General features: G+C 37.4%; 1 long non-coding RNA gene across 1 annotated transcript; it reads left to right on the forward strand.

The window, feature by feature from the left end:
* The first annotated feature begins 3397 nt into the window (after nt 1–3397).
* On the forward strand, nt 3398–5686 carry LOC311074679. The gene is made up of 3 exons (XR_014604340.1): nt 3398–3507; nt 4578–4717; nt 5541–5686. It is a non-coding gene; the product is annotated as an uncharacterized lncRNA (long non-coding RNA).
* The last annotated feature ends 341 nt before the right edge of the window (nt 5687–6027 follow it).

Here is a 6027-nt window from a genome sequence, read left to right on the forward strand (position 1 = left end):
GGGGGTCTCTTTAAAAAAAGAGAAAAAAAAGTAGCCTATGAGCGTGGTAGCTTAATAATGTAATATAAAAATAAAAAAAATTGTAAATATAATACAAATTTAATAAAAAAGCGTTGGTAACACAATTCAATTTAAATAGTACATTTGGTTTAATTTGTTGAGAATTTTCACGTGAGTGAAATAGATCCGACAGATTTAATTAAGTGGTCCAGTGGTAGAACATTTGCCAAACGCGTCAGAGGTTCTGGATTCGAATCCGCACTTATTTCAGTTTTTTTTTTTTTTTTAAGTCCACATGAAATCAAAATTGACCATATTTACTTTGTTTGCCTAAATTGATCGTTTTGTGGTGAACAATTCATCCATGCAAGTCAATCCACACAAAAAAAATTTTGGGCTTCGTAATCTTTAATCAAAATCTGAAAATGCCCCTCCCCTCTGCATTGGAGGACCTTCCCTGATGACGTAGGTTTGAGGACTTGGGTTGGGAAACGCTTAACCACTCCCCTCAAACCGTTAGTCTGTTATGAGCGAGAGATGGAGAGGAGGAGCGCTAGAGTAAAACCCTGCCCTCTGTTCAATATTCCTTTTCACTGGGAAATACGTCACAACACTGGAGAAAAGTCGTTTGCAACTTCCGGTTCACGCGGACTTTAATCAAATCCGATTATGTTTATAAGTGGTTCTATATCAGGCAGAGACACGTTTGTGTGCATTTTGTTTTGTAATTTTACTGGAACGAATAGAGAGTCTCCACAACGGATTGAAGCGCGCCCGAGTGAAGACTGTGCGCGAGCCACAAACAAACACAGTATCCGCGCCAATGATCGCAGCGGCACTTTTATCACTTGATTTAAGCATAAGGATGTACCGTAGTGTGATGACGATCCGAGATCCCGCGAGATCCCTGTGTTTGGCATCTTGTCCTATCTTTTAAGTCATGCTACAGTAGTCTGAAGGAAAAAGTGCTTTATTTGTCATTTAAAATAATGGTGCTGATGATTTTTAGAGACCCCCACAGGTGTATGATTTTACTGCTTTCATGGGAGCTCATCCTCTCTCTATGGGAGCTCAGCTCCCACGTAATTCGAACCATGCTTGGTAACATATTTATTGGTAAGCCTGCATATGTTCAACCATACAAAACATTAAATAGGCCTCAGTAACTAACGCCAGCAAAGATAAACATTAATAGGCCCAAATTCCAATAGGCTTCCCAGACAGCATGGTAACATTGATTCAATACTGAGTTTTGATCCAAACCATCATTTTGGTTGACATCAAAATTTCAATGTTTAAAGTGTGTTGGATCAGCATTGAAATGTTGATGAAAGGGAACAGCACACATGGGTGAAGACAGTGACATTGAACTAACAGTGAGTCTTAGTTCATGAGCACAATATCTTGCAGGCATGTATCTGTGCAAAACACTACTGGGTGTTTCCCAATCAGTGGGGCGTTTCAGTTCATGATGGGCACTTTTAATGGTGTTACCTCATTTGCTCTAATACACTGGGGTTTGGTTTAGGGGTGGGCCCTTATGATTTTAGCAAGTCTTTTGAAAAATGGTTGAAAAACACCAATTGTAGTTTGAAAATTGGCACTAATTGGTATACGCCCATTTTGGTTTTGCATGTGGGCTTCTCAGTAGTTAATTGATGCTACCTTATTAGAGAGAAAACACAAGGTGCATCCTATACAGAAGTCTTGTGTGTTTGACATGCATGAACTCTCCGAGTTTCAAACAATGGTGCATATAATGTATTTCTGTTTTTAGCATGCTTTTTACTTGCATTATATTTATTGATTCTAAATCTACTAACATACATTAATTTTCAAAATAAGTAAAGTGTTGAAATAAATCGCACAGACAGCATGGAGACATTGATACAATGTTGAGTTTTGATCCAAACCATAATTTTGGTTGAGATTGACATTTCAGTGTTTAAAGTGTGTTGGATCAGCATTGAAATTTTAATGAAAGCCAACAGCACACATGGGTGGAGACAGTGACATTGAACTAACAGTGATTTGTAGTTGATGAGCACAAGATCATTCAGGCATGTATCTCTGCAGAACACTACTGGGTTTTGCTCTAATCCATTGGGGGCTTGGTTTAGGGGTGGGGTGGTTTAGCAAGTCTGTTGAAAAATGTTTGAAAAACATTTATTGTAGTTTGAAATTGGCCACTTATTGGTAAACGCCCATTTTGGTTTTGCATGCGCACTTCTCAGTAGTGTAACGCTTCCTCATTAGAGAGAAAACATAGGTTCATCCTATACAGAAGTCTTGTTTGTTGAAGCACCTGACATACTTACATGACTTCTCTTGCACAGTTTCAAACAATGGTGCATCTACATAGCCTACTTAAAAAAATGCACATTGCTTTAGTAAAGTTTATTATGAATTTCCTGAATAAAGTTCTAATGTCATTTAACACATTTCTTGAAGTGCAGGAGACATGAATATAAGCAAGAAAGTTACACTGCAAACATAGCCCATGTCTTGCATCCATCAGTGCTTGCATGCAGAGCACATTGCTCCTTTAGTAGGAATGAAGGCCGACGAAGATGGACAATAAAATAAAAAAAGCACCCCCCTCCAGATAATGCTGACATTGATTATACACCGAGTTGTTGTCGACAGCATAATCACCTGACCTGGGACTTGATGATATCCTGTGCCTTATCACTGCTTAAATGTCCGCGCCAGCGAGCGCGCTGGGCCGTTTAGTGAAACTGACGCAAATAACAGTTTAAATAAATAAAATAATGATTTAAACTATGTTTTGCTTCTGATATAAACATTTAGATTAAATATGCCATTCAAATGAATGGAGTTAAACACTTAAACATGAAATTATTACTGAGAAGTTACAACATTTTTATATTCAATCAATAGAAATATTTGTTGTGGATGCGATGTTTTTTGAACACTTTTCCAGTGGCGTGCTGTGTTTTAATGTTTTAACCACAGAGATAATTGCTTATCATGATAATACCAGATTGTCTGAGAAAATAGTTTCGTGCAAATAATGCCCAAGGCCTATCTGTTTCCATTAAAAATATAAATCAATTAAAAATACAATTCGGCCAGTGGAAAAGATTGAGAAAAACTTTCTCTGAAATGTATTTTACACTATTTGATTTATGTATTCAAAAACAAGGCAAGGATAGGCAACTACTTGATTTTTATTAATGTAGCCTACACTCTAAAAAATGCTGGGTTATTTTATCTACCCAACCGCTGGGTTATGAAATGTTTTACCCATTAGGCTATGGGTTATTTATATGGAAGTTGGGTTATTTTGTGCAACTCATGTGTTGAGTCAAAATCAATCAACCCAACATTATATCGTTTGACCCAGCACGTGGGTTGTTTGTGCTTCGAACGTCATCATATCGTCACCAGAGTCCATACACCGAGCAGCGCTCGCAGAGACAATTTGGCGCTCGTCACAGCAGAGAACCTGACTGATCATCCAGCGAGGCAAACAAATAATAAAAGGTATGTGTACACTACATGACTAATTCACATTGTCTGTGTTGCGTTACCTATTAAATTACTATCTGTATATTGTCGATGTCGAGGCTAGTTGGTTGGTTTGGCTAACACCGTAGCTAACCATTTAGCCGTTATCAGCACGGATAGCCTGCTTATTTGGTCCGAATTACATTTTTGTTAGGTGTTATACATTAAGCAAAAGTTTATTTTTATTCATGCGGAGATGTGGGACTTGAAAGTAAATCATTACAGGATTAGTGTAAGAATATAGTATTTTGTGGTGAGAAACCGGGACAATTTTGAAAACTGAAAGGAGGACTCTGTGCGCGCCTGCGCCCCCTCACATCTTCTGAGGATTTGGTGCGACGTGACGCGGTGTCTCCTGTTTCATCAATTTGTCCTGTTATTTTGCAGGTACTATTGTTACAACAACTTGGTAATATGCACACAAGATCTGTAATGTAAATTTATATGTTCATACCGCAGATATTTCGGGTAACGTTAATGACGTTCGGGGTTGTGAATATGTTGAATGTAGGTCTAGCAGCTATGCAGACTGTCCGCCATTTTGTGAACGCTGTAACACACGAGGTTATTGTGAAATGCGTTTAATTCAATTCAAATTGACTCCAGTTACAAGGTTATAGTGTTCATTATGAGTTTACTTTTATTTGTGTTTGGTTTAAGTTATGTATACATATAAAGATCGGATGCACTTATTTTGCAGAACTGTCTCTCTAACGTTACTTGGCCTTCTGCGCGGGGCCTGTAACATTAAGAAATATATAATATATTTCTGTGCCCTATGCAGTGAGCAGCCACAAATATTATTGTGCAGTAAAAACATAGGCAATTTACATGTAACTTTATGCAATTTTTCATATGAATTGTAGAGATGGAGGATTGTTTTCTCTATATTTTGTATAACTTAAGTTGAAAAAAATCCTTGATTATGTGGCACGTTTTCTTAAAAAATGCGATGGAATATGCAGGATATTTATGCGACGATATTGCGGGGATTGTGAAATCACAGGTATGCCATTCCACATTGTATTGACACCTATGTCTTACAGATGGTGTTGGGGAACTCGCCCTGAGGCAGCTGCCAGCCTTGCTTCCACCTACAACTTGGAGAGTTGGCCATGGCCGCGGTGCGAAAGTGGTTTGCCACACCATTCAGGAATGCAGCTTGGCCTTCATCGACCATAAGCCTGTAAGTCCTCAAGCACATCTAAAGGGGGAAACTTTATTCATTTTATCAACATATCTGAGCTCAAGACTGTGACGCACACATGCATATCCAGGTGTTTTTTTACTATACTTTTGGGGACAGTTATCAAATATAGCCTGGCAGTATTCGGAAAATAGCTGTTCTTTAAGCTTAAGTTGGTCACTATCAAAGCATCCTGGGCTTCTAGAACACCTCAGCAGTGCCACAGGCTGGTAACCTCTGTACCACACCACACTGATGCAGTAATTTGTTCTAAAACAGGCACCAACAAAGTATTGAGTGCAGAAATTAACATAATTATCAGAAAGTTGACACTTTTGTATTTTAACCCATTTGGATCTGACTCTATGAGGTTGACTCTAAAGAAGTCTTCTAAATCTACAAAGCATTCGCGGCCCATCTATCTGACCACCTAACCCCGCTGCCCATCGGCCAGATAGGATAGTCAGATAGGTGGGCCACATTCGTTTTCTGAGCATGTTTATTGTAATGATATATCATCAATCAATTTATGGCTTTTTAGGTCAATTGAGGTCTGAATCGTTTTTTTTTTTATTGTTTTCTGTAATGTTGTTATGTAGATGTAGACTATTACAGTTCAACTTTTTTAATTATAAATGCACCAAATCTTTTCCAAATTGTAAAGCTAACTAGACTTTATCATAAAACAATTTCTCTAGTGAGGACCAGGAAAATGGTCCTCACAATGTCTATATTTTAATTATACTATAGTAGTCGGTAGACATTTGGTCCTTACTCACTTGCACTCTCTAACTCTCGCTCTCTTGTATTCTTTCTTTTTTAGCCTGGAATAAACATGGTGGAGTACTTTCATGAGGCCAAGGCATGCAAATCTCCACTGCACCAGTTCCACTATATTTTTTATATGAACTGCACCAGTTCCACTATATTGTTGCAATTAATTAATGTTATAATAAAAAAAAAATCAGAGATTCCATTGTTGTTTTGTTTTTGTATTGTTTAAGTGTTTATTGCATAATATATGCATGAATCTAGCATGTATTCTGTTCTAAGTTTGTAGTTTAACAGTTTTATAGCTATGGGTAGTCTATTGCAATTTATTTTCTTAAATTGTACTGTAATGTGTTAGAATTAATCTGGCATTTGGGTTAATTTTACCCAGAATTTGGGTACACTATATAACTAATATGTAGTTAAATCAACCCATAATTGTAATTAATTTGACCCAGCATTTGGGTACACGATATAACTAATATGTAGTTAAATCAACCCATAATTGTAATTAGTTTGACCCAGCATTTGGTTAGAAT

The sequence above is a fragment of the Abramis brama genome (genome assembly GCF_963993115.1).
Source record: "Abramis brama genome assembly, chromosome: 23".
Lineage (NCBI taxonomy): Eukaryota > Metazoa > Chordata > Actinopteri > Cypriniformes > Leuciscidae > Abramis > Abramis brama.